The sequence below is a fragment of the Macaca thibetana genome, chromosome 13 (assembly GCF_024542745.1).
Source record: "Macaca thibetana thibetana isolate TM-01 chromosome 13, ASM2454274v1, whole genome shotgun sequence".
In the NCBI taxonomy this organism is placed as follows: domain Eukaryota; kingdom Metazoa; phylum Chordata; class Mammalia; order Primates; family Cercopithecidae; genus Macaca; species Macaca thibetana.
This window is the reverse complement of record NC_065590.1, coordinates 58,846,356-58,873,823: the sequence shown is the minus strand read 5'-3', so window position 1 is coordinate 58,873,823 and position 27,468 is coordinate 58,846,356. Positions and strand designations below refer to the sequence as shown.

At 42.7% G+C, this 27,468-nt stretch overlaps 2 protein-coding genes across 5 annotated transcripts in view; one reads left to right on the top strand and one right to left on the bottom strand.

Annotated features, from left to right (window-relative positions):
- Window positions 1-27,468, top strand: part of PPP1R21 (protein phosphatase 1 regulatory subunit 21) — a 645,938-nt gene that overhangs the window by 323,185 nt on the left and 295,285 nt on the right. The gene's annotated exons all lie outside the window — the stretch shown is intronic.
- CALM2 (calmodulin 2) overlaps window positions 1-27,468 on the bottom strand; it is a 1,210,617-nt gene that overhangs the window by 1,092,371 nt on the left and 90,778 nt on the right. Inside the window, exon 1 of one of the 4 annotated variants that reach the window (XM_050754919.1) lies at window positions 15,789-15,792. The exons of the other annotated variants lie outside the window; for them this stretch is intronic. The gene's annotated coding sequence lies outside the window, so the exon portion shown is untranslated. Of the gene's footprint in view, window positions 1-15,788; window positions 15,793-27,468 lie in introns of those variants that run through there. 4 annotated transcript variants of the gene reach the window in all.

The following is a 27,468-nucleotide window of genomic DNA, read 5'->3' as shown; positions in this document are numbered from 1 at the left end:
AATTTATTAAAATAATATCTGATTGAATTTTGGCTCTATCTCAAGGTTTGGTCTTACTGTGTGGTTATAATTTCCAATGTCATTCTACTGACCACTTCCAGGAAAAGAAAACAAAGAGTCAGAGAATAATATTACCAAGACACCAGTAGGAAAAAGGGGAGTCCAAAGGCTGTATGTAATCATGTAGGATCTGAAATTTTTGTTTAGTTTTCACCAAATATGAAAATTAAATGTAATGTATATCTTGGATTGGATCCTAGATGGGAGCAGAGAGCAGGGGGTTAAAGCGATGGAGGTGGGGAGATATTGGCATAAAGAACATGAGGACACTGGCAAATTCTTAATACAGATCGTATGTTAGATAGTAGTATTATATCGATGCTAAATTGTTTTAATTAGATACTTTTATTGTGCTTAATAGGAAAATGTTCTTGTTCTTAGGAAATGCACACTGAAGCATTTGGGGGTAAAGTGTAGTTGCCCTTTCAGTTCTTCCTGCTCACTGCACAGACAAAACCAATACACTGAGACCAGGGTACTGTGGTAAAGAAAGAGTTTAACCCTAGGTTAGCCACATGGAAGACAGTTTATTGCTCAAATCAGTCTCCTCAAGAACTCAGAGGCTAGGATTTGTATGGCTAATTTAGTGGGCAGGGGGCTAGGGAGTAGATGCTGCTGATTGGTTGGGGATGCAATCACAGAGATGTGGAGAATGGTCCTCGTGTGCTGAGCCTTCCTCTGGGTGGGGGCCACAGCAACAGTGGAGTCATGAGTCACAGGTCTGGGCAGGGTCAGTGGGTTGCCAGAATGCAAAAATCTAAAATACACCTCAAAAGGTCAATCTTAGCTTCTACAATAGTGAAGTTATCTATAGAGGCAATTGAGGAAGTCACAAATCTTATGACCTCTGGCCACATGACTCCTGGGAAGTAAGGGATTATAGAAATTATGCCTACATTTTAGCAGAATTCAGGCCCCTCTCATAATCCTAATCCTACAGCTTTTCATTAGTTTTACAAAGGTTGGTTTTGGTCCATGAACAAGGAGTGGGTTAGTTTTAGGGAGGGACTATTGTCATCTTTGCTTCAAAGTTAAATTATAAACAAAATTCTTCCTATGGTTAGCTCGGCCTATGCTCAGAAATGGGTGAGGACAGCCAGTCTGTGAGGCTAGAAGCAAGATGGAGTCAGCCATGCCAGACTTCTCTCACTGTCATCATTTTTGCAAAGGTGGTTTCAAAAAAGCATTATGTACAACTCCCAAATGGTTCAGGAAAAATGATGCATACACGTGGAAAGAGAGGTGAAGCAAATGTTGCAAAACATTTATAGTTACTCAGTTTATACAATTTATAGAACTGACTTAGAGGATAAGCGCTAATTTTTATTTCTCCATTATTATATTATAGATAACTAGCAGGGTAAGTCAAACAAATATTTGAATGAAGCATTAATGATTCTATCACTTGAATACTAGACATCAGTTAGAATCTCCATCTAGAGGTTTTCAACTTTTTTTTTGTAACCCATAACCTACAATATTAGGACTCAGGACAAATTTACACAGAGAGAACGGCAGAACGCTCATGATCCCCAGGCCTTCATCTATCCACAGAGAGGCTTGCAATGGTGGCACAGCTGGACCACATACCCTGGGACAGTTTCCAGCAGAGAATCTTCTCCCTTTCCCCAGCCCCTCCAAGCTCAATCCTCTATCTATTTATAGGGACAAGTGTCAGGGAACATTTCTGTGAGTGTGTAATAATGGAAGTTCCTTGGTAGAGAAGTGGCCTTGTGAGAAAAGAGTTCTAGGCCAGGCGCGGTGGCTCATGCCTGTAATCCCAGCACTTTGGGAGGCTGAGGCCGGTGGGTCACTTGAGGTCAGGAGTTCAAGACCAGCTTGGCCAACATGGTGAAACGCCGTCTCTACTAAAAATACAAAAATTAGCCAGGCATGGTGGCATGCACCTGTAATCCCAGCTACTTGGGAGGGGGATAGGAGAATCATTTACACCCAGGAGGTAGAGGTGGCAGTGAGCTGAGAGGGCGCCACTGCACTCCAGTCTGGGCGAAAGAGTGAGATTCCATTTAAAAAAAAAACAAAACAAAAAAACAAAAAAACAAAAGACAGTGAGAGAAAGGAGCTCTAGAGCTCAGCACTTACTCACAGTCTGCTTTTCTACCGAGTTAATTCAGACCTGCTGAGCCTATTGTCTCCTCAGTTACCAAAACTGGAAAGAAGTCAGTCTCCAGGACTATCTGGATTTCTCTTTGCTCACACAATGCACAGCTAAAGGCTGTGTTTTCTGATACCATTTGTATCTTGGTGTAGTCATATAACTGAGCTGAAGTGATTGATTTTGAGCAGAAGTGACATTTACCCCATGATGTCTTTCAAAGGAAGCTGCTTGCCCCCATCTTGGTTTCTATTCCTTGGCATACAGTGCAATAAAGATGTGGTGACCATGAGCTAGCTTCAACTAAGCAGATGAGGACAACGCCCAGGAGAGAGAGGAGCAACCAGATAGAAGGGACCTGGGTGCCTGCATGGCTGCATGAAACAGAGATGCCTACAAGCTCAGACGTGTATGGAAGTGAAATTAAGCTATCGTTACCTAAGTCTCCACTACTGGGTCTCTGTTAAGGCATTAAATCAATATCCTAATTGATATGATACACATACACATTACTGAAAGAAAAGTTTCACACAAAAAATTATCTAGTCTCGTAACTTGAAATGCCTCTGACATTTTCTATTCTAGTCTATTTCATTTTTAAAAAATACTGATCACAGCTGGGTGCAGTGGCTCACACCAGTAATCCCAGCACTTTGGGAGGCTGAGGTGGGCAGATCACTTGAGGACAGGAGTTGGAGACCAGGCTGGCCAACATAGCAAAATGTCATCTCTATTAAAAATACAAAAATTTGCTGGGTGTCATAGTACATGCCTGTAATCCCAGCTATTCTGGAGACTGAGGCACGAGACTCACTTAAACCCAGTAGGCAGAGGTTACAGTAAGCTGAGATCACGTCATTGCACTCTAGCCTGGGTGACACAGCAAGACTTTGTCACAAAAAACAAAAAATGCTGATCTCAATTTATTTTATTTTATTATTATTTTTTTGAGACAGAGTCTTGCTCTGTCGCCCAGGCTGGAGTGCAATGGTTTGATCTTGGCTCACTGCAACCTCCACCTCCCAGGTTCAAGGGATTCTCCTGCCTCAGCTTCCCAAGTAGCTGGGATTACAGGCGCACGCCACCACGCCCAGCTAATTTTTGTATTTTCAGTAGAGGCGGGGTTTCACCATGTTGACCAGGCTGGTCTCGAAATCCTGACCTCAGGTGATCTACCCGCCTCAGCCTCCCAAACTGCTGGGATTACAGGTGTGAGCCACCATGCCTGGCCCTCAATTTATTAAATTGATTTCATTACCCACTAATGAGTGTAAAGACCACGAAGTTGAGTGACATAAAATTGCAGGTTTTATATTCTAGAAATACTCAGATATTGACAATTTCACATAGTTGAATAAAATCTATGTCTATGAATCAGACAAATAGCATTTGCATTCTACAAGTTTATAGTCTCAAATGGACAATAACAACAAGTTAGTGAATGTGTCCTCACAAGTGACTCTGCAATTCCTAGGCAGTGGACCTATATGTGTTGTGTATACATACACACACAGACTTGTGAGCACACACAGGGGAAGAAGTTTGTTGGTATAAGAGTGTTCATTATCCAAAGGTTGCTTGTTAAAGCAAAAGTAATCAAAACCTGGAAATAGTCACTAATAAAGTGACCACTTATAAAATCAGTTCCTATTCCAAACAGCCTTCCTTTTGTACTAATAATGCCTAAACCTTCTTGGTCAGTATCTCACATGTTGTTATAGATTTGACAATGCATTGCAAATATGAATGGAAATCAATGGCAAAGTGAAGTGGCAATCTTATAGAAGATACAAAACTCCATTAACTGAAATAAAATGAAAAACAACTACCTGAAACACAAGCAAAGCCACTGTTAAAGCAAGTAGTAATTGATACAATCCACAAAGATAGTAACAAAATAAGCCTTTTAAAATATAAGAGAAATCCTTGGAATACTACTGAGGAATAAAAAGAAATGAGCTACAAATGCTCAACAACATAGATATATCTCACATACATTATGCTCAGTGAATGAAGCCTAACACAAAAAAGCTATATTTTGCATGAATCCATTTATTTGCAATTTGCAATTCAAGAATAGGAAAAATTAACCTACGGTGATAGGAATCAGATCAGTGATTACTTGGTGCTGAGAAGGTGCAACAAGGAGCTTTCTGGACTGATGGAAGTGTTCTGTCTCAATATGAATTCCTGAAAACTGATCGAATGGCATATTTAAGATTTGAGCTTTTCACTGTATATAAATTATATCTCAATTAAAATTTTATTTATTTTTAGCATACCAAGAGAGAAAGAGAAGTACTTAGAAAAACTGATAAAACTTCAAATGTTTGCAAAAGATAACCCTTTTTTATGGTTATACTGTGAAAGTCAAATAGCTCAGTTGGCCAGGCTTGGTGGCTCACGCCTGTAATCAGGAGGTCAGGAGATCAATACCATCCTTGCTAACATGGTGAAACCCCGTCTTTACTAAAAATACATAAAGAAATTAGCTGAGCATGGTGGTGGGTGCCTGTAGTCCCAGCTACTCGGGAGGCTGAGGCAGGAGAATGGTGTGAACCCAGGAGGCGGAGCTTGCAGTGAGCCAAGATCGCCACTGCACTCCAGCCTGGGTGGCAGAGTGAGATTCCGTCTCCAAAAAAAAAAAGAAATTGGTCTAAGTTATATCATGCTATCAAACAATTTTCTGAGAAAAATTTTGTCCGGAACACAGTCTTCCAAATAAGAAACACTTGGTTCATTCTTTGCTCTAATAATTATAATAATTATAATTATAAATGACATTTTTATGAAACATATATTAAGATACACTTACAATTTTTCTCTTTTTAAATGTAAATTCTCAATCAAATTTTGATACTTATTTTAAGTAGATTCAACTTAAGATTCATTTACTCAACAAATATTTATCGAGAGCTTACAATGTGCCAGGCATTGTTCTAAGTGCTTGCGATGTACCAGTGAACAAAACAGACAAGGAGCCCGGCCAGTGTGGAGCATGTATTCTCACAGGGAAACAAACAACATACCTTCTCACAGGGGAAACAACATACATTCTCACAGGGGAAACAAACAACATACATTCTCACAGGGAAACAACATACATTCTCACAGAAAAACAAACGACATACATTCTCACAGGGGAAACAACATACATTCTCACAGGGGAATAAACAACATACATTCTCACAGGGAAACAACATATATTCTCACAGGGAAACAACATACATTCTCACAGGGGAACAAACAACATACATTCTCACAGGGAAACAACATACATTCTCACAGGGGAACAAACAACATACATTCTCACAGGGGAACAACATACATTCTCACAGGGGAATAAACAACATACATTCTCACAGGGAAACAACATACATTCTCACAAGGAAACAAACAACATACATTCTCACAGGGGAATAAACAACATACATTCTCACAGGGAAACAACATACATTCTCACAGGGAAACAACATACATTCTCACAGGGGAACAAACAACATACATTCTCACAGGGAAACAACATATATTCTCACAGGGAAACAACATACATTCTCACAGGGGAACAAACAACATACATTCTCACAGGGAAACAACATACATTCTCACAGGGGAACAAACAACATACATTCTCACAGGGAAACAACATACATTCTCACAGGGGAAACAACATACATTCTCACAGGGGAAACAAACAACATACATTCTCACAGGGGAACAAACAACATACATTCTCACAGGGGAACAACATACATTCTCACAGGGGAATAAACAACATACATTCTCACAGGGAAACAACATACATTCTCACAGGGAAAAAACAACATACATTCTCACAGGGGAAAAACAACATACATTCTCACAGGGAAAACAACATACATTCTCACAGGGAAACAAACAACATACATTCTCACAAGGAAACAAACAACATACATTCTCACAAGGAAACAAACAACATACATTCTCACAGGGAAAACAACATACATTCTCACAGGAAAACAACATAATTCTCACAGGGAAACAAAAACATACATTCTCACAAGGAAACAAACAACATACATTCTCACAAGGAAACAAACAACATACATTCTCACAGGGAAAACAACATACATTCTCACAGGGGAACAAACAACATACATTCTCACAGGGAAACAACATACATTCTCACAGGGGAAACAACATACATTCTCACAGGGGAAACAAACAACATACATTCTCACAGGGGAACAAACAACATACATTCTCACAGGGGAAACAACATACATTCTCACAGGGGAAACAACATACATTCTCACAGGGGAACAAACAACATACATTCTCACAGGGGAAACAACATACATTCTCACAGGGGAACAAACAACATATATTCTCACAGGGAAACAACATATATTCTCACAGGGAAACAACATACATTCTCACAGGGGAACAAACAACATACATTCTCACAGGGAAACAACATACATTCTCACAGGGGAACAAACAACATACATTCTCACAGGGGAAACAACATACATTCTCACAGGGGAACAAACAACATACATTCTCACAGGGGAAACAACAAACATTCTCACAGAGAAACAACATACATTCTCACAGGGAAACAAACAACATACATTCTCACAAGGAAACAAACAACATACATTCTCACAAGGAAACAAACAACATACATTCTCACAAGGAAACAAACAACATACATTCTCACAGGGAAAACAACATACATTCTCACAGGAAAACAACATACATTCTCACAGGGAAACAAACAACATACATTCTCACAAGGAAACAAACAACATACATTCTCACAAGGAAACAAACAACATACATTCTCACAGGGGAAACAACATACATTCTCACAGGGGAACAAACAACATACATTCTCACAGGGAAACAACATACATTCTCACAGGGGAAACAACATACATTCTCACAGGGGAAACAAACAACATACATTCTCACAGGGGAACAAACAACATATATTCTCACAGGGGAAACAACATACATTCTCACAGGGAAACAACATACATTCTCACAGGGGAAACAAACAACATACATTCCCACAGGGGAAACAACATACATTCTCACAGGGGAACAAACAACATACATTCTCACAGAGAAACAACATACATTCTCACAGGGGAAACAACATACATTCTCACAAGGGAAACAAACAACATACATTCTCACAGGGGAACAAACAACATACATTCTCACAGGGGAACAAACAACATACATTCTCACAGGGGAAACAACATACATTCTCACAGGGGAACAAACAACATACATTCTCACAGGGAAACAACATATATTCTCACAGGGAAACAACATACATTCTCACAGGGGAACAAACAACATACATTCTCACAGGGAAACAACATACATTCTCACAGGGGAACAAACAACATACATTCTCACAGGGAAACAACATACACTCTCACAGAAAAACAAACAACATACATTCTCACAGGGGAACAAACAACATACATTCTCACAGGGGAAACAAACAACATACATTCTCATAGGGAAACAACATACATTCTCACAGAAGAACAAACAACATACATTCTCACAGGGGAACAAACAACATACCTTCTCACAGGGGAAACCACATACATTCTCACAGGGGAAACAACATACATTCTCACAGGGGAAACAACATACATTCTCACAAGGGAACAAACAACATACATTCTCACAGGGGAAACAAACAACATACATTCTCATAGGGAAACAACATACATTCTCACAGGGGAACAAACAACATACATTCTCACAGGGGAAACAAACAACATACATTCTCATAGGGAAACAAACAACATACATTCTCACAGGGAAACAACGTACATTCTCACAGGGGAAACAACATACATTCTCACAGGGGAACAAACAACATACATTCTCACAGGGGAAACAAACAACATACATTCTCACAGGGAAACAACGTACATTCTCACAGGGGAAACAACATACATTCTCACAGGGGAACAAACAACATACATTCTCACAGGGAAACAACGTACATTCTCACAGGGGAACAAACAACATACATTCTCACAGGGAAACGACATACGTTCTCACAGGGGAACAAACAACATACATTCTCACAGAGAAACAACATACATTCTCACAGGGGAACAAACAACATACATTCTCACAGGGGAAACCACATACATTCTCACAGGGGAACAAACAACATACATTCTCACAGGGGAAACCACATACATTCTCACAGGGAAACAACGTACATTCTCACAGGGAAACAAACAACATCCATTCTTACAGAGGAAACCACATACAGTCTCACAGGGGAACAAACAACAAAAAATAGATGAGTAAAATAAGAAAACAGAGGGGAATGAGGGGGATGGGAGTGTGATGAGGGCAGGCACTGAGATTTCAGGAATGGCTTGAGTGAAAGGAGGTTAGGAAAGTGGCCGTCTGAGGGAGGCCTATTCTAGCAGAGGGAACAGCTAGAGCCAAAGCCCTGAGATGGGAGTGTACTTGGCATGTTCAAGAAACAGAAAGGAGGCCAGCATGGCTGGAGCAGGGCAAGCTTCAGGGGCAAACAGGAGAAGGGTCTGAGAGGGACCAGAGGCCACATCATATGAGGATTTTTTGGCCTTTTCCAGGTATGGGTTCCTCAAACTTCCTATCCAATTAGCCTTGGAAGATGGGTGTGTGTGTGCATGTGTGTGCGTGCATGCATGTGTGGGTGCACGTGTGCATGTGTGTAAATTTCTTCCCTTTCTCATTAGATACATTACCTTGAGGTCCTGCAGTCACCTCAAAGCAGTAGGTGTGAAACAGAATTCCCCAACCATTCAGAGCTATCCTTCCTCCTCTACTTCCCCTCTCTGTTAAGAGCATAAACTCCTACCCCACTAAACAAGCTAGAATCTTCTCTCTCATTCCCCAGAGTCCTACCAATTCTTCTCCCACCTGACTCCTGAATTCACTCCCTCTTCCCCATCCCCATCCCCACTGCCTCTGCCACTGTCATCTCCTGCCACAACCTTTTACAGCCATCTGCCTCCAGTTTCTCCTTTCTTAGCTGTCAGACTGACCTCTCCCAAACCTCAGTTAGATTCCATAACTCCCCTGCTTAAAACCCTCTGTGGCTCCTCACTGGCCATGGGACAAAGCCCTCACTCATTAGGGTGGCTCCCAGGCCCTTCTCCATCTGACTCCTGACCACGTTTGTGGTCTCATCTCCATCATCCCAGCCACCAGCCACCATAGACAATCACCATCTCGGGAAACACTTTGCATTTTTATGCCTTCGTGGATGCGATTTCTAAATCTTGAAAACTCCCCTAACACCTGTGACCATTTGTGCATCCTTCAGGATCAGCCTCAAGGGAACGCCACTGTGACTCCCTCCCATCCCGTGATCTTCCTAGCCAGCGAGTCCACACCACCAGCACACTTGCACACGCCTCTGTTCTTGCCCTTACAATTGTGAGTGTAACCACGTTTCACCACTGTATGCCCTCCCCTGCTAATACAGGCCTCAAGGCTTTGCTGCCTCCCTGCGTGTTCCTACTATACCACACCCATATTTCTAGCACTTCCCAGGAGCTCAAACAAAGCTTAAGTCTAGCTGATGCCACTGAGGGTCCGAGGTTTGTTTTATTCCACTTTTCCTGCTGCAATGAGTACAATCCTTCCATGAGCACAATCATGTACATGTGGGGTGGCAGAATTGGAACTTGAACCAATTCCCAAGTCTTGAGTTCTACTCTCAAGATGCAGATGTAGATCTATATTTATGTATTCATTTATGTATATTCAAAGTTAAAAAAACTCAAGATATATATGCTGCATAGATATGTATAAATATACATTAATGTATCCTAGAGGGATTCTATAGCTTACATGTGTATATACCCACATATATAAAAGGAAAGTTCCATCCTTAGACGGTTGTTTATATATAACACTTCTGCCAATAGATATTTATAGATATTGTCATCACTGCATTAATATGTAACTACATATTTATTGCCATATGAATATACCATAATTTTGGGATCTCAGCCACTACTACTAATCAGTGACTGCTAATACATCTAGATATATAAGTATAATTTTAGAGTTCCAGTAATAACTAGTAATCCAAAAATTGTCAATCATTCTATCTCTAGACACCCAGTATCCAAAGGAAAATTTGCTTTTCAAACAAATGGTGTTTCTGTCTCCCCAGTGCAACAGAAATTTCTCTCACTATCTCAGCAGACTCAGGTCCCCTGTCCAGCTCCTCTCTTTGAAGGGATGACAGCTGTGTTCACCAGTGGGGAGATCTTTTGCTCATTTCCCCTGGGGTCCTAAAAGATGAGAGGTCATGCTAGTGCTGGGCCAGCTTCCTGGAAGGCTCCATAGTGTCCAGGAGGGGCCTCCGGGGAGGAGGGCAGTGGCCTGAGGCACCTCCTCACACCTCCACTTCTGCTGTTGTCAGAGAGCTTCCTGGCTTCCTTTTGTGATCAGCTGGTCCTGGAAAGACTGCAGCAGATGGCTGATTACCATAATGCGCAGAGCTTTAGAGGGTCCTGGGTGCAAACCCAGGCGTGACCAAGCCAAGAGCAGCTGCATCTAATGCAGCGTGTGGAGCCAACATTAGGCTTTACCCACACACCCATTCTGACCTTTCCAATGAGAAGCCAATGGCACAGTTCAGAACAGATGGCCAAGAGAAACACTAGGGAAAAGCCCTCCCAACCAGCTGTAGTGTCCCTTTTCCAGCCTCCTAACCTAACAGCTTCAGAGCTGACATGAAGCTCATTATCCCCATTGTGTCTTTCTCCATGGCGTTTATTCTCAGGGCAAGCACAAGCCCTGGTAGTTCCATTCTTAGCAGTCCCAGCTATTGGGAAACTTGGTTTCTAAACCAAATGATGCTTGCAGCGGGTAAGAGTCTGCCAGACCCTACCTGGCGCCTGACCTTGGCAATCATCTCTCCCCACAGGTAAACTCCAGGACCCCCGCCAGCTGAATTGGCCCTCCTGGTTGTCACTAAAACTGACTCTGAACTTGGAGGGATGAAAGAAGCTCTTGCCCATACTCGGGATTTAACATCAAATCATATTAGCTACTCAGCTGGTGTTTAGAGCTGAAAAAGAAATATATTATTGTAGCAGAGTAAGTAATTGTTTCTAGAAAATCAGGATTCCTTTTAAAGAATGAAACCAAATTTTTGCTTAGGAGAACCCCTTGATACTTGTCAGTGGGTGGTCTGGATAAAATTACAAAGGAGGCCCACATACTATAGTTGTAACTATTTAAACTTATAAATAAGTTAACAAACGGTTAAAATTCTTAACAGCTTCAAAGGCCCGGTTTGAATTTGGACTGCATGAACTCCTCAGAGTTCTGAGTCAGAACACGGTATCCTGTGGGGAGCTCTTGGCCCTGAAATCCCCACCTCCCTGCTTTCTTCCCCAATTCCAGCCCTCACACAGGGAGCCTCTTGCACACATGTGAGGACACCCCATCCTTCACAGCCAAGCTCTGAACACACTTCTGCCCACTGCAGCCACTTGGCTGAGGAGGCTGCACACAGGCACCAAGAGTTGGGAAAGAGGGCCCTGGCAGCAGGCCCAGACCATTCTGGCAGGAAAGTGTGGGGTCCTAGGTACCTGGCAAGTGGTCTAGAACAGTGATCAGAAACTACAGTCCCTGGGCCAAATCTGGTCCATTGACTATTCTTATCAATAGTTTTATTGGAATATAGCTATGCCCTTTTATTTTTTTATTGTCTAGGGCTGCTTCCATGCTATCATGGGATAATTAAATAATTGCAATGGAGACCGTAGGGCCACAAAGCCTAAAATATTATTATTTGGTCTAGAAGGCGGGAGGAAGGTAAGCTCTGGGCAGGCAAACTCAAGGCATCCTTGGCCAGCTGGACACCTCAGCATATAGGCATGGGCACAGCTGTAGGACAGCCAGAGCAGCCTCCTCTAGAGTGAAGTGCCCAGAGCTAGGGCCTCTCTTCTCTGGGTCTAAGAGCAGTACTGCTTCTGGATAAGCCTCTTGTGGTGGAAAAGTGCCTCAAACCCGGAAGGCATGAGAAATTAATAGCAATTTCGTTGTTAGCAGAGAAGGGAGGGGATTGAGCATCATGCCAGAGTAGTAAAGAACTTTTAAAAACAGCAAAAGCCGGGCGCGGTGGCTCGCGCCTGTAATCCCAGCACTTTGGGAGGCCGAGGCAGGCGGATCACAAGGTCAGGAGATCGAGACCATGGTGAAACCCCGTCTCTAATAAAAAATACAAAAAATCAGCCGGGCGTGGTGGCGGGTGCCTGTAGTCCCAGCTACTCAGGAGGCTGAGGGAGGAGAATGGCGTGAACCCGGGAGGCGGAGCTTGCAGTGAGCCGAGGTCGCGCCACAGCACTCCAGCCTGGGCGACAGAGCGAGACTCCATCTCAGAAAAAAAAAAAAAAAAAAAAAAAAAAAACAGCAATAACATTTTCTTACCATGAGTTCCATGCACTGCTGCAATGTAAACCCTTTGTCACCCCAAGTCTTCAGTAAAGTCTGCTATACACACAATAGCTTTGTACTGGCCAGGCGAGGTGGCTCATGCCTCTAATACCAGCACTTTGAGAGGCTGAGGGGGGCAGATCACCTAAGGTCAGGAGTTCAAGACCAGCCTGGCTAACATGGCAAAACCCCATCTCTACTAAAAATACAAAAATTAGCCAGGCATGGTGGCACATGCTTGTAATCCCTGCTACTTGGGAGGTTGAGGTAAGAGAATTGCTTGAACCTGAGAAGCAGAGGTTGCAGTGAGCCAAGATTGTACCACTGCACTCCAGCCTGGGTGACAGAGCAAGACTCCGTCTCAAAAAAAAAAAAAAAAATTGCTGGCCGGGGGCGGTGGCTCAAGCCTGTAATCCCAGCACTTTGGGAGGCCGAGACGGGTGGATCACGAGGTCAGGAGTTCGAGACCATCCTGGCTAACACGGTGAAACCCCGTCTCTACTAAATAATACAAAAAACTAGCCGGGCGAGGTGGCGGGTGCCTGTAGTCCCGGCTACTCGGGAGGCTGAGGCAGGAGAATGGCGTAAAAACCTGGGAGGCGGAGCTTGCAGTGAGCTGAGATCTGGCCACTGCACTCCACCCTGGGCGACACAGCGGGACTCCGTCTCAAAAAAAAAAAAAAAAAAAAAAATGCTTTGTACAACTCAGTGGTGGTAAGCAGGTGATAGGAACCAAGGACGGGGGCTGGTTGCAAGTCTTATAGTAACAGAGGCAGTATGTCTGGAGTGGCAAAATAATCCCCAAACAATTAATTCTGCAGAGGCGGAAAATGGGAACTAAAATTGACTATGAATTTGCCCTTGGGATTTTACCAGAAAAATTGAGGAAGACGCTGAACTTTAAGCAAATTGAAGAATGAGTCAATCTTGCGCAGCTGTAAAGGGCAGGGTGACCGCAGTAACATTATAGCATACATTTTAATACCTAGATATTTAAAAATACACGTTTCTAAAACATGTCTAAATTATGTCTATTTGACATATTGAAAGTACAAATCCTTTTAAAAATATGTAATCTGTGTCTGACAACAGGACCTCCAGTTTATTCTCTCTCTTTGATCCTTGCTTTGGGGACCCATCCAAAACTCTGATCCTCCCCATCCAGGAACCTTCCTGGCTCTTTCCAGACCAAGATCCTGCTACAAGATGATAATTTCAGAGGTGACGCAGCTACCTGCTCCCCGGCTCCTGACCATCAGCAGTCTGGATTGCCCTGGCTGTATTTGACTAGGATCCATGTCTCATATCATCATTTCTGCAGTAACTCACACAGTCCCTAGCAGATAGTATGCACTTAATAAGCATTAGATGAACTGACTTGAACAGAATTCACTCCTCCCCGCTTATAATGATACAACACAATTCCAATCTGGTCTAGCTGTATCTGCTTTCTTAGGGGCCTTCTTCTGGCCCCCAGCCTGCCTCACTTTGCTTATCTCCTGCTGTCAACACTTCCTGCTTAAAGGCCTCCATCCAAAGGGTTAACTGGACCCTACTATTCACCCAGAATAAAGCCTGCGCTTATCATGTCCCTCGGGACTCCACACCTTTAGGCTGTGCACCTATCTCAGTGCCAGGGGTTTCCTGGAGTAGTGCAGCACATTCCCTGTTTTCTACCTCTCTGTCACAGTAAGCTGTTCTTTGCAGTCGACTTCTTTCCCAACTGGCAGTGACCAGCTCCCTGGCATTTACTTCCCCTGATGCTGGTGCTTATCCAGTTTTAGTTTTAGGCGGGCTCCAGGCTATGAGTCCTGCTCCTTGGTCCTAGGCCTAATAATTTCCATTTCTTCCTCGGCTCTCCTCAGTGAGTATGATACAAAAGTTCCACTGGGGGCCAGGTGCAGTGGCTCACACCTCTAATCCCAGCACTTTGGGAGGCTGAGGCAGATGGATCACTTGAGGTCAGAAGTTCAAGGCCAGCCTGGCCAACATGGTGAAACCCCATCTCCACTAAAATACAAAAATTAGCTGGGTGTGGTGGTGTGTGCCTGTAATCCCAGCTACTCGGGAGGTTGAGGCAGGAGAATCACTTGAACTCAGGAGGCGGATGTTGCAGTGAGCTGAGATCCCACCACTGCACTCCAGCCTGGGCGACAGAGTGCAATTCTGTCTCAAAAAAAAAAAGTTCCACTGGGTAAATGCCATTGTTTTAGGATCTCGTTCTTTTTAAAAAAAATTTTATTTTTTGATACAAAAGAAAATAATCTAAGTGACTTTATATTTTGTGCATATATCTTGGTTTCATACGTGACAAAACAATCATTCATGACTAGATAGTTGTGTGCTAAGATTCTTCCCAAATTATTGTTTCTTAAAAATCTAACATCCATTCTATCACAAGAATCTAAAAGTATTGGTTTTCTTCATTGCACAAAATGAATTTCATCTGGTCTCTATTTCTAGACCTTCCAACTTCTTGAAAAGTCTCATGGAATGTCATCAACTTGTTCATATTTTTAGGGGGCTAAACAGGACACTGACCAAATTGTCAAACCTAAATGCTATGTGTGGAGTGAAAAAAAAAAAATTGTATCACACCAAAAGTGTATTTAATTGCTTTACCTTAGGGTGATTGGAATTTCAGTACATAGCATAACTTTTATGCAATCTTGGTTGCATATTTAAATGTTTGTGAAGGCTTTTTAAAAATACAAATTCTAAGGCCCCATCCTAGGAAAACTGAATAAGAACCTGTAAGAGTAGGGCCTGGGTATTTGATTTTTAAAAGCTCCTCAGTGGATCTCGATGGGCAGGTAAAATACAAATAGGTGAAAAGAAAAACATATGGATACACAACTTAGTCATGGCACTCAGCTTTACTTACCTTAAAAATTAAGTCAGGCTTTCCCCTCAGCTTCTCAGTGAGTCACACCAAAACCAGTCAGTTGCTCTCTTTTTGTTCCTGGTTTTTGACAAAAGCAAGGTCCTTTCTGGCTTATCTCAGGTAAAACCTCTGAGTTGAAATGGAAACTGCTCACTTCCTACATCACATTGTTGTGTAGCTGTGAAACGATTTTAAACATTTACATCGTTTTCTATGACATGTTTTACTGTGATAAAAACATGGAGTATAATCCCCCCCTTTAAGAATGTTACATTATACCTTATCAGACCACATATGTGAGCTATTGGCTTCAACAACTAGACTCCAAAACACATATAAACCCAAGATTTTGACTGAGCTTAGGCTGTGTCAGGGCTACTCTCTGCCAGTCTTTGAGCTTGTCACCGAAGCCTGGCCTGCCAAACCTGGCACCACTCTCTAGCATCCAGGAACCCTGTGAGTAGTCATGGATCTCTGCTGTGTTGGTCAAACTGTGTCGCTCTTCCAAGAACCTCTCAAAAAAATCTCCTCAAACTTCCATTAGACTTGACATCCACAGAGGCTTGCTTCCATCCTAATTGAGCAACTAGACTTTAATAACTACGTGGTCAATGTACCTCATCCATCGGTACAAATCCCTGTGAGATTTGTTCTCATTATCCTCCCCCTCTTCAAGCATTGTGAAAATAAATTAAAAATGTCTTTGTATAGCAATAAACTGTGTGATTTATGAAATCATACATTCATTATCTCCTTACTTTATTTATTTATTTAGAGACAAGGTGCTCTGTTGCCCAGGCTGGAGTACAGCGGCACGACCATGGCTCACTGCAGCCTCAACCTCCTGGGCTTAATTGATTCTCCCACCTCAGCCTCCCTAATAGCTGGGATTATTAGGTGTGTGCCACCACACCCAGCTAATTTTTAAAATTTTTGTAGAGATGGGATTGTGCTATGCTGCCCAGGCTGGTCTCAAACTCCTGGGCTCAAGTGATTCTCTCACTTTGGCCTCCCAAAGTGCTGGGATTACGGACAGGAGCCTCCACACCCAGCTATCTCCTTATTTTAATCATGTCAAACAAAATGCAAACTGAGCTTTTTCTCCTTCGCAATCCTATTCCCTCTATCCCCATTGGGTAAAAGACAAAGTCTTTTAATTGCTTTACCTTAGGGTGATTGAAATTCCAGTACATAAACATAACTTTTATGCAATCTTGGCTGCATATTTAAATGTTTGTGGAGGTTTTTTACAAATACAAATTTTGAGGCCCCATCCTAGGTCAATTGAATGCCGAAAATGCCAATCAGTCTAAAGTCATGCTTCCTCATGCATTCTGTTAGCACCCTGTTAATTAAACTGCCCTTTCTCTTCTTAGATAAAAGTCTTTGATTTGACTTCCTGGCTATAATTTTTTTTCTTTCCTAAATGCTTCCCTCAGCACCTGTTATCTCGAGTTCTTATTTCCTACCTTGATCCATTTTTTCCCCAAGGTGCCTATCCCACAATTTTAGTAGCCCCAACCCCTTGACTTCTATTTTGTTATAGCATTGTAGGGGAGGGGAAGCTTTCCCTCTACACTCTGAGGGTTCAATAATCGAGTGCATGAAATAAACTGACAGCAGGCAGATTAACAGGAGAAAAGGTATACAAATTTATTACATGCACTGGGGCATCACATGAAAGAAAAGCAAATATTCAAAAACTCAATGAGATCTAGAACCTATATACCCTCTTCATAGCGGACAGGGGAGGGGAGATATAGGCAACTTAGGGGAAAGTAAATGAATTGGAGAAAGATTAGTGGGTCCTGAGAAGAATAGGTGACAGCTAGTGACAAAGTCTCTCTGGGTGTGGTGTCGCCTCCAGTCTCCCATGATATGAGCCAATCTTCCCTAGTTGAGGACAATTTTTGAGTGGCACTTGTTGAATTCCTTCAACACGTACTTTTAACTTTTCCATTGTTTTTTCCAAGTATTTTAGTGCTTGGGGAGAAAAATCAACCATTAAAATAAATATATGAAAACTAGCATAAGGTGCCTATTTTTCTCTTTGCCATAGTCTCCAATATGAGTTGGCCCAGCATTGTTGGATTCTATCTTTATTTAAAATTTTGATATTTTGGGCTGGGCACAGTCACTGACACCTATAATCCCAGCAGTTTGGAGGCCGAAGCAGGAGGATTGCTTGAGTCCAGGAGTTCGAGAGCAGCCTGGGCAACATAATAAGACCTCATCTCTACAAAAATTTAAAAAGTAAAAAACATTAGCCAGGCATAGTGGTGCATGCCTGTAGTCCCAGCTACTTTGGACTGAGATGGGAGAATCACTTGAGCCCAGGAGAGCAAGGCTGCAGTGAGCCATGATTGCACCACTCCACTTTAGCCTGGGTAATACAGCAAGATCATGTCTCACAAAAAAGAAAACAAAAACTTGATGCTTTATTTATCAGGCATTTTTGCATTAACTTTTATTTTTAAAAACATTGTGTTAAAATATTATTTATCTTAATGACTTTTTTGGAGCTTCCCGAAATTTTGTACCAGAAACAAGTGCCTTATTCCCTTCACTCTAAATCTGGCCTTGAATCACAAAAGTCCCAGATCTGCTTGAGTAAAAATGAATACTTCAGAGTTGAATTGGAGAATATCAGTAGGAAAAAACATCCTTTTAATCAGGCTAAGAGTAGGGAGGGAAGAAAGTCTGAAAACATTTGCACATTAGTAATTTCTTACTCTGTCACATGTTTACTGGGGTTCCAGGTAAGAGTTCAAAAGTTAAAAAAAGTTTGAAAACCTCTGATTCCAGCTCTGCTCTTGTTATTAATAGGTTAAAAAGTTAGAAACAAGGGTTACATAAGAAATTAATGGGCGAGCTGGGTTAAAACTCATTGTCCTAATTGAGATTAGCAAAAGCGATGAAAAATAATATTCCTTCACAAGAATAATTGTAACTAACAACTCTCAATTTCTCCATCCTCCACCCACCTCTACCAGTAAAAGACAATTAGGACACCTCTGCAAAGGCTTTTAATGTATTAACTTATTTAAAAAAAAAAAAATAAAGGCTGACTGTGTACTGAGCTAAAAAGTCAAAACATGGTCCTTGGCTGTGTGTGGTGACTCACGCCTGTAATCCCAGCTCTTTGGGAGGCCAAAACAGGAGGATCACTTGAGGCCAGGAGTTCAAGACTAGCCTGGGCAACATAGCAAGATGCCTGCTTTACAAAAAATTTTAAACATTAAAAAATTACCCAGACATGGTGGCATGCTCCTATAGTCCTAGCTACTTAGAGGGCTAAGGCAGGAGGATCACTTGAGCCGAGGAGTTCAAGGCTGCGTGAGCTATGATTATGCCACTGCATTCCAGCCTGGGCAACACAGCAAGACCCCATCTCTTTTTTTAATTCTTTTGAGACAGGGTCTTGCTCTGTCGCCCAGGCTGAGTATACTGGCACAATCTCAGCTTTCTCATCTCTTAAAACACACACACACACACACACACACACACACACACACACACACTCAAAAAGGCCCTTGTTCTTAAATTTGTAATTTTGTAGGGGACACAGATACATAACTATACCACCACCACCAATTAAAGCACAGTGCCATCAGTGCCATGATAGAAGGATGCATACAGAGTACTGAGAACACACTGAGAACAGGTAGTGTTTGAGTGGAATTTTGAAGGGTATTCCATGCATTTGCCTATTACATACATTTCCCTGATAATCCAGGCTAGCCTTCTACTATTGATTACAGACACATAGCTCCAGTATACTTGTGATGCTGATGGGGAGGAAAGGTTGACCATAGGTGAGTGAGGTGGGCCTCGGACCTGGAAATATCACTCTCATTGGGTTGGAGCAGTTGGAGGAAATCCAGTTGAATGGGCAGCCAGTTTATAGACCAGGCTGAGACCAGCCTCAGGGATGTCCAACACGAGATAAAGGATGGATGGGGAGAAGGGAAAACTTGGAAATCAAGGAAACTGCTGGAAAGCTCATGGTTCATATCAGCAGTGGGAAAGGGAGGTGGGTTAGAGAGAATAGAGGCAGAATTGGTAACAGCAAGGCATAAACTTACTCTTAGAAGGCCTGGCATCCTGGGTGGGCCAGGTATCAGAGTTGAAATATGAGGCAGAGACTGGATACTCAAGGAAAGTCACTATCCAGTCACTAAGATGGGGCACTGAGCAAAGCAGGACAGGCAGCAGGGAAGCCCTGAGGGTCCCCTGAGGGTCAAACCAGGGTGTCTTTAATCTCTCCAAACCGAAGCCAGGGTTTGGTCCTGGAGACTCTGCAGGGAGAAGTCACCTGGCCCAATTATGGGAATAAGGGAGGGTGTGAGCTGAGGAACCAGGTAGGCTCTGACACCACCATGAGGCTTCATCCCTTCAAGTTCCATGGTTTTCGAAGAAAAAAATTGAGATCCCAGAAATAAGTTTATTGACTTCTAATAGCTGATGACCAGCTCTGCCTATGGTGTCTTAGTACCATTCAAGAGTTCAAAGACAGGCTCCACCCAGCTGAGAGCTGTTGAGCATAGCTGTACTGTATATATAATGCGATGTAATGACTGGTTGGGGTTAATCAAATATAATGCCCAACCCAGACCTATTAAATTTCACCACAAAAGAGGCTTTAATCAGTCTTTTATCAGCTTGGTGCTTTGGCCTAAGAAGACTGCTTTTGTTTGCCCATATAAGAGACAATGGAAGAGTCAGGATCAGCCTGCACGCTGGAATACAACAAGCGAATTGTCCACAAACAACAGACCATTCAAGGCCATGAGAGAGGAAAGGCAGGAGAGGCCGCATGAATCTACAAAAGTGTCCACTGTTAATGGTTACGGCCCAGTGTTTAAATTCGGGCCACATTCCTGCTGGAGCTTCCAAAATATAGAGGGGACAGAAACAAAAAGACTCCAGTGTGCTTCATGTAAGTCTATCTGGCTTTGGCCCTCTGCAGGACATTCTTGTTTGCTGCCTGCTGAAAGGGGAAAGGAAAACTGACATTTGGTTCTCTCCCGAAGCAAAGCTCAAATCTGTTGGGGGTTAGATATGCTTCACAGGGCCATGGATTAAAGTTATGAGTACAGGTTCTACGCGAAACTGCACCCGTCCTACTACCCAAGACCTCCTGGGCTACGGAAGGAACAGGAGGAGAAGGGAGACAAAAGGCAGGGAAGGAGAGAGAGAAAAGAGGGGGACATTCCCTGCCCCAAAGAGGGAATGACATTTAAGCCATCCAATTTAATTCTGTTCAACAAATATTCGAATACTTTTTAGGAGGCAGGCTAGGATGTACCCAGATACAGAAAGAAACACATGAATTTAAAAATCCACTATTTCTGCTCAGAATCAGAGAAAGTTAATACTGGAAAGCTCCTAGGTCATCCTACTTTATATTATGGTCTTCTAATCAGAATAATAATTTTTAAACCCATGAGAGCATAAGTTAAAAAAAGGAAACAAAGAAAGAGGAAATGAAAAGACTAAAAACACTGTCTCATTCCAAAAGAGTAACCTCAAATTCTGATATGATCATGGGACTGTTATGGGAATGTGTCATGCATGATGTGCCACTGAGGGAAGAATCCTTGAGAATGACTGATCTAGTCTCACTTAGGAACTTAGAATAGAATTTTAAGGAACAAAGTGGCAGGGCCAAGATCACTATGGCACTTACTAGCAGAGACAGGATTACAGCCCACGTCTTCTAATGCCCAACCGAGGACTCAGCCACTTGCACCACAGTGTTGTACCACTAAGGTTAACTGGGAAGATGCAAATCCTGAAAATCCTTAAATACATAATTGAGTATCTTAGATCTAGCTATCCTCACCGATATGTCGCCCATTCACTGCCAAGCTTTGGGTCCAACACTTACAGTCATCAGAGTTTAGATTTTGTCTGTAAACCAAGATTTCCCCTTCAGCTCTAAATGGAATTTTGCTTGGACCTGGGAGTCTTTAAAGGAATAGGAGGAAAAAGAGTAGATGGAGTTAGATTGACAGCAAAGGGAAAAGAGGAAATCTTTCCTTATAAGACCAAATCTGTGGTGCCTCAGCTTCCGTTCAGTGTGGAGGCAGGAGTGGCAGCTGCCTAACTTGTTCTTTCTCATTCAAATATGCTGCATTTAAATACGTTTGGGGGCTGACAGTGATAGGAAGACATTCCTATGGCCAAGTAGGACAGAGATCTGGGAATGATTCTGTTTATGGAAGGTTTACTGGATGCACATATCTGAAGGTAAAATAAAAATGCCTAGTCTGGATGGTCATTTGGGGTGAGATGGAAGGGAGATAAGAAAGGGACCAGGGAAAAATGAAAGTCATTCTGTGCATTGTGAGGGGTGCCAGTGGTCAGAAGTATTTTGCCATTCTCATTTGTCATCCAGTGCTGCTGACCCGTGCTTTGAAATGGCTTGGCTTCCCTAGAGATATTCTGAGCTGCAATTGCAGATTTCCATTTTAGGTTCTTGTTTTCTCCCACTCTGCTCTACACAATCAATTCAAAATCCTTCCTCAGGCAATGTGCAAAATGCCTTTGCAGAGCTGATGAAGGTTCTGTGGTGTGGCCCATGTGAATGTATCAATTTGTTTTTCTGCATGTAAATAGGAGTGGTTATGTTAAAGTGGTTATTTGCTACATTAGATCAATGATTTGGGCTGCTGGGGCTTGTTGACAAACCTTCTTTGATAATAACTTTTTTATAAATTATGTTAATTATGACTTTGCCTTGGACTGCAGTAATGGGACTGGAAGCTTTCTATTTTCTTTCAGGCTTCAGTAGTAATTCTGCCTTCATTTTTTTTTTTTTTTTTAACTTATGTTCCTGGCAATTAAGTGCTATCCCAAAACATAAAAACAATTTGCTCTTTTAAAAAAGCATTATGCAAGAAGTGTCATGTAAAAGCTGCTGTTACTTAAAATATGATCTTGTAAAATAACTATAGGAAGTTCTCCTATTCATGAGACCAGCAAGGAGTTATTAAAAATCTTAATAGAGGAAACTATGCTTATAGATTCTGTTTTCTTTTCTTTTCTTCCCCTCGTCCTTCTGAAAAAAAAAAGAAAAAAAGTAGAATCCTTCCCTTTGGGTTTTTTGGTTTTTTGAGACAGAGTCTCACCCTGTCACCCAGGCTGGAATACAGTGGCACAATCTCTGCTCACTGCAAACTCTGCCTCCCGGGTTCAAGGGATTCTCCTGCCTCCGCGTCCTGAGTAGCGGGGATTACAGGCGCCTGCCACCATGCCCGGCTAATTCTTATATTTTTAGTAGAGACAGGGTTTTGCCATGTTGGTCAGGCTGGTCTCGAACTCCTGACCTCAGGTGATCCACCTGCCTCAGCCTCCCAAAGTGCTGGGATTACAGGCATGAGCCACCGTGCCTGGCCTGGATTATTTTTAACTGAAGAGGAGAAAAACAAACAAAAAGAAACAAATGTTTTGATAAGTTTGACTATGTTTGTTAAAATATGACCTATAGAAAAAATAGAAATAAAAGAGTTATCACATGCTCTCCCCATACAATGAACAGTGAACTTTCAGGGTTTACCTGCTTGAAGCTCCAACTGTGGCTTTCAGCACATCTGCACCCTCAGCTAAGTGACCTGATGCATCACCCTGCAGGTGTGCCCTGCTACCCACCCAGCCTTCACTCTCCCAGGCTCTTGCCATCACTTTACTTCAGCTAGTCAGGATTAGCTCTTCCTCCCTACAGGGAGCAATACTGACCTTGGAGTCAGACTGACCTGGTTTAAATCTATTAGGTAGAACTAAATAAAATTGCTGTTTTTAATACACCAATGGTGGTTAAATATTGGCAATTTCATGCCATTCAACCTAACACCACCTTCTCATTATCATGTTCTCTAAGATAAGATATTTTAAATGCCTTACTTATTCCATGACACAGGTTAGTCACCATTTACTGTAGACATGCTATGAATGATAAGAGGCTGCAGTGGCATTTCATTCTAGAGTAGTTTAACAAAAAAATTTTTTTTGACTCCTCTTTACCCCAGGCACTGCGTTTGTGCTGAATACCTGGTTGAGGGGAGGTCTCAGCTCAGTGGGACAGACACATAAACAGAGATCTGTGATGTAGGCAGGAATTGGGCAGTATACCCACAGTACAGGGTAGCATGGAGGAGGAGGCTAGAAGCTTTTGGGGGACATGGGAGGATGAAGAAAGCCTTTCTCCCAGGAGAAATGCCTGGGTGCTAAACAACACAGTGTCATGGGCAACTTTCCAGAGAACCTTTGGCTGGTGGGAGTGTGAGAGAGAGCACATTATCATAAGATGAGACTGGAGAGAAGCTTTGACAACTTGGGGACCCTCTTTACAAAACTAAATACAAAATGCCCATATAAACACATCACTAGGGTTCCTTCCAGGCCCCGAGTCTGAAGAGCCCAGATATTTCAGCTTCATTATCTAAAACATCTGCCTCAGCAGGGCCACACTGTAAGGGGCCTTGCTAAAGAGCAGGGGCATCCTGGCAGACAACAGGAGCTGCTGAAGGATCTCAGACAGGAAAGTGACATCATCAGATTTGCTTTTTAGAAAAAGCACCCCCAGGGCTGTCTGGAAGATGGATCAGAGAAGTTTGTGTTAGGTGGCAGAAAAGCCAATTAGAAAGCTATTTTAATAATCCAGAAGACAGCCAAGAGTCTGAAAATGGCAGAGTTCATGAAGGAGTAGACGAAGCCTCATTTAGCAAAAGTATCTCAGGGATAGTTGCCCCAGGAGGTCTGGTCCTTCTGCCTCAAAGTCCATATTGAGCAGGTGGTAAATGCTTTCAAAATCAGGTTCTCCACCTGGGAAGGTCTATGTTTATTATTCATTTATTGAGACAGAGTCTTGCTTGGTCACCCAGGCTGGAGTACAGTGGTACCATCTCGGCTCACTGCAACCTCCACCTCCTGGGTTTAAGTAATTCTCCTGCCTCAGCCTCCTGAGTAGCTGGGATTACAGGTGTGCGCCATCACACCCAGCTAATTTTTGTATTTTTAGTAGAGATGGAGTTTCGCTATGTTGGCCAGGTTGATCTCGAACTCCCGACCTCAGGTGATCCACCCACCTCAGCCTCCCAAAGTGCTGGGATTACAGGCCTGAGCCACCGCACCCTGCCTGCGAAGATCTTGAATGAGCTGCACACCAGAGGCTTGTCACCCCATGCACCAATGCTAAACCATGGCACCTTCATGCCCACTTAGGCCTGATGATTCTTCATTCCTCTCTGCTCTGTCATATGCCTGGGTTCTGCCATAGTTTCCTCTTTAATAAATCAGTCATCTGCTCATCTTGAGGTCTGGTCCTGAATACCGGACTGCTTGGCCAGGGCTCTGTCAACTGCTTAATTCCTGCTATACTCTCCCTCTTTCCCCCAAATCTTGGGCTGAGCCATGCCCTCCATGTTCTCCATTCTCCTGAGAAAACCTCCATTCGTCTTGTTCATCTTCCAAGACGCTGTACAGGAGTCTTCTCCTCAGCCATCTTTCTCTGGCTACTTCCCTCTGTCCCCCCCAAAAACTCAATGACTTCCTCATCTCTGTGTCTTATGCATGCCTTTATTATTACCTGTATTATACTTTATCATATTTCTTTATGTGTTTGTTTTTCCACCCCCTCTTTAGATTCTTGAGATTAGGATCCATGCCTCATATTGTCTTTTCCCCCAGTAACTCACACAGTCCCTAGCAGATAGTAGAGACTTAATAAGTGTTGGATGAACTGACTGGAACTGAATTCACTCCTCTCTGTTTATAATAATACAACACAATACCAACCTGGTCAGAGTCTAACTGTTCTTGTCTTCTTAGGACAGCAGTGCCCCAGCCTACCTCGTTTTGCGTATCTCCTGCAGTTCCTGCTTTAAGGCCTCCATTCACAGGATTGATTGTCCCCTGCTATTCACACAGGATCAAGCTTGAGTTTATCATGCCCCTGGTGCTGCATATCCTGCCTGGGTATCCTCCTACAGCTGGGCCAGACACCCCCTGGTCTGTCCTTGCTTAGTCCCCACTTCTTCCCAGCCTCCTTCTGAGGCTAAGGGTCCAAGATGCTTTGTGACCCTCTGGCCATGGTGTTTAGATAAGAGGGAGGTACTTATTCCAAAGACAGCCAATTCATGGGCTAGACCATACCTATGGGGCAGCCCAGTGGGAAAAGTGTTGACCAAAAGGATTATATGGGCCAATCAGATTGACAGATTATATGGTGGAGAATATCACTTTCAGACGTCTTCCTTCAGCAGGAGAACTGTAGATGGGGTAGTTTCTCTTTGGAGGGGACTGGGTAGGCCTCATGATTGAGCTCTTTGGTACAATGCTCCAATCTATGTGCCTACATTTTTCTATTCTCATTATTGTCCACCCTTGACAAGAATCATCTGAGACCCCAAACCCTGTCTAGTTGTACCTTTTATCCTAGCTCTTCACCTAGCCATTAAGAACTGTAGTGGGGTCTAAGGTTTTACCATATGAGCTAACAAATTATTCTGACATAGTTTCCTTCATGCTGGCAAACGACATGAGACTCCTGGGTCAGAGACTCTCGGCACGGCAAGTAGCGTGAAAGTTAGCTTATTTGCTTCCGTTGCCCTTCCTCCCTAGTCCCATGGGGACAATGCCAGTGAGCTCAAATGCCTGCAGAGGCTACAGGTTGTGTTACAGTAGAGGAGCTCTGAGCTTAGGGAAGCTAAATCTTTTATAATGGGCAGTAAATATGCCTGCTCTTTGCTCTGGAAGGAGACACTCTCTTTATTATATTAGGCAGTAAGCATGGCTGGCTTTTTCTCTAGATGGGGGTACTATCTCCATCTTCTGAGGCTGTTTCACAAACATCCTTGAAAAGGTAGTCTTGAATGAAGGGCAGTCAGCTCACTTGTGAGATGTGCAGAGATGTAACTTATCTATGGGGAGCCATCTCAACACTAAGCAGCAGTCTCTGTTCACCCATGTTCTGGCACTGGCATGTTTATTCCACAGGTGACAGACAACTTTGCTTTTCCAATCCGAATCCCTCTTCCTAGCTATCATCACAAATTTCCTGCTCCACTGGGACATTTCAACCAGATATCTTCAACAGTTAAGTTTAAAATGTCTAACACTATATGCATCTTCCTCCCCTAACTTTTCAGTTTTTTTGCCACCATTTTCCTTGTCTCATCAGTTCAGATCCTAGGAGTCATTTTTAAAATCCCATCTTTTTCCTTATCACTTATAACCTAGTCAATCCCAAAGTTCTATCAGCTTTTCCTTTGGAATATCTCATCCTCATTTCTTCCTAGCTCAGAAAGAACTTTATACTGTCATCTGCTTAGTTCAGAATCTTATTTCATTCCTAGACTGCTCAAGGAATGTCCTGACTACTTTTCTAAATTCCTACCTCCTTTCCTTCACAATTCTTAATTCTCTAAAGGCACAGTTTAGATTAAGTCACACTCACTTAAAAATGTTCAGTTTCTCATGGACTGTTTGATAGAAGAGTCTAACCTTTTCTCCCGAATACTCAAGGCCTGCCCAAATCTGACTAGGCCTTGTGTCCTGCCACTATGTTCTGGCTGTGCAGGCATGGTCTCCCTTCTCTATCTGCTGAGTCCACATGTGACAGGTCTAGCTCCCTCCCCATCCCCATCACTCAGAGTTCTGAATACTACACCTTTGCAAACCCATTTTGTTCTTCGGTCCTAGTTCTTTTACTGGTGCAGCCTACACTGATTTCCTTTGTCCAATTATATTTATCTTAATATTTAACCTCATGCTGCCCCATCAGTCTCCTTAATTGCTTTAGGTCTTATGTTCCCAGCTAAGTGTTAAGTTCCTGAAGGTGTAAAACTATCATTTGTATATTTTTTATACCACTCGGTGATCACTTAGCATATACGTGGGCAAACCATAGAAAAACGACTCTCCCATTTCC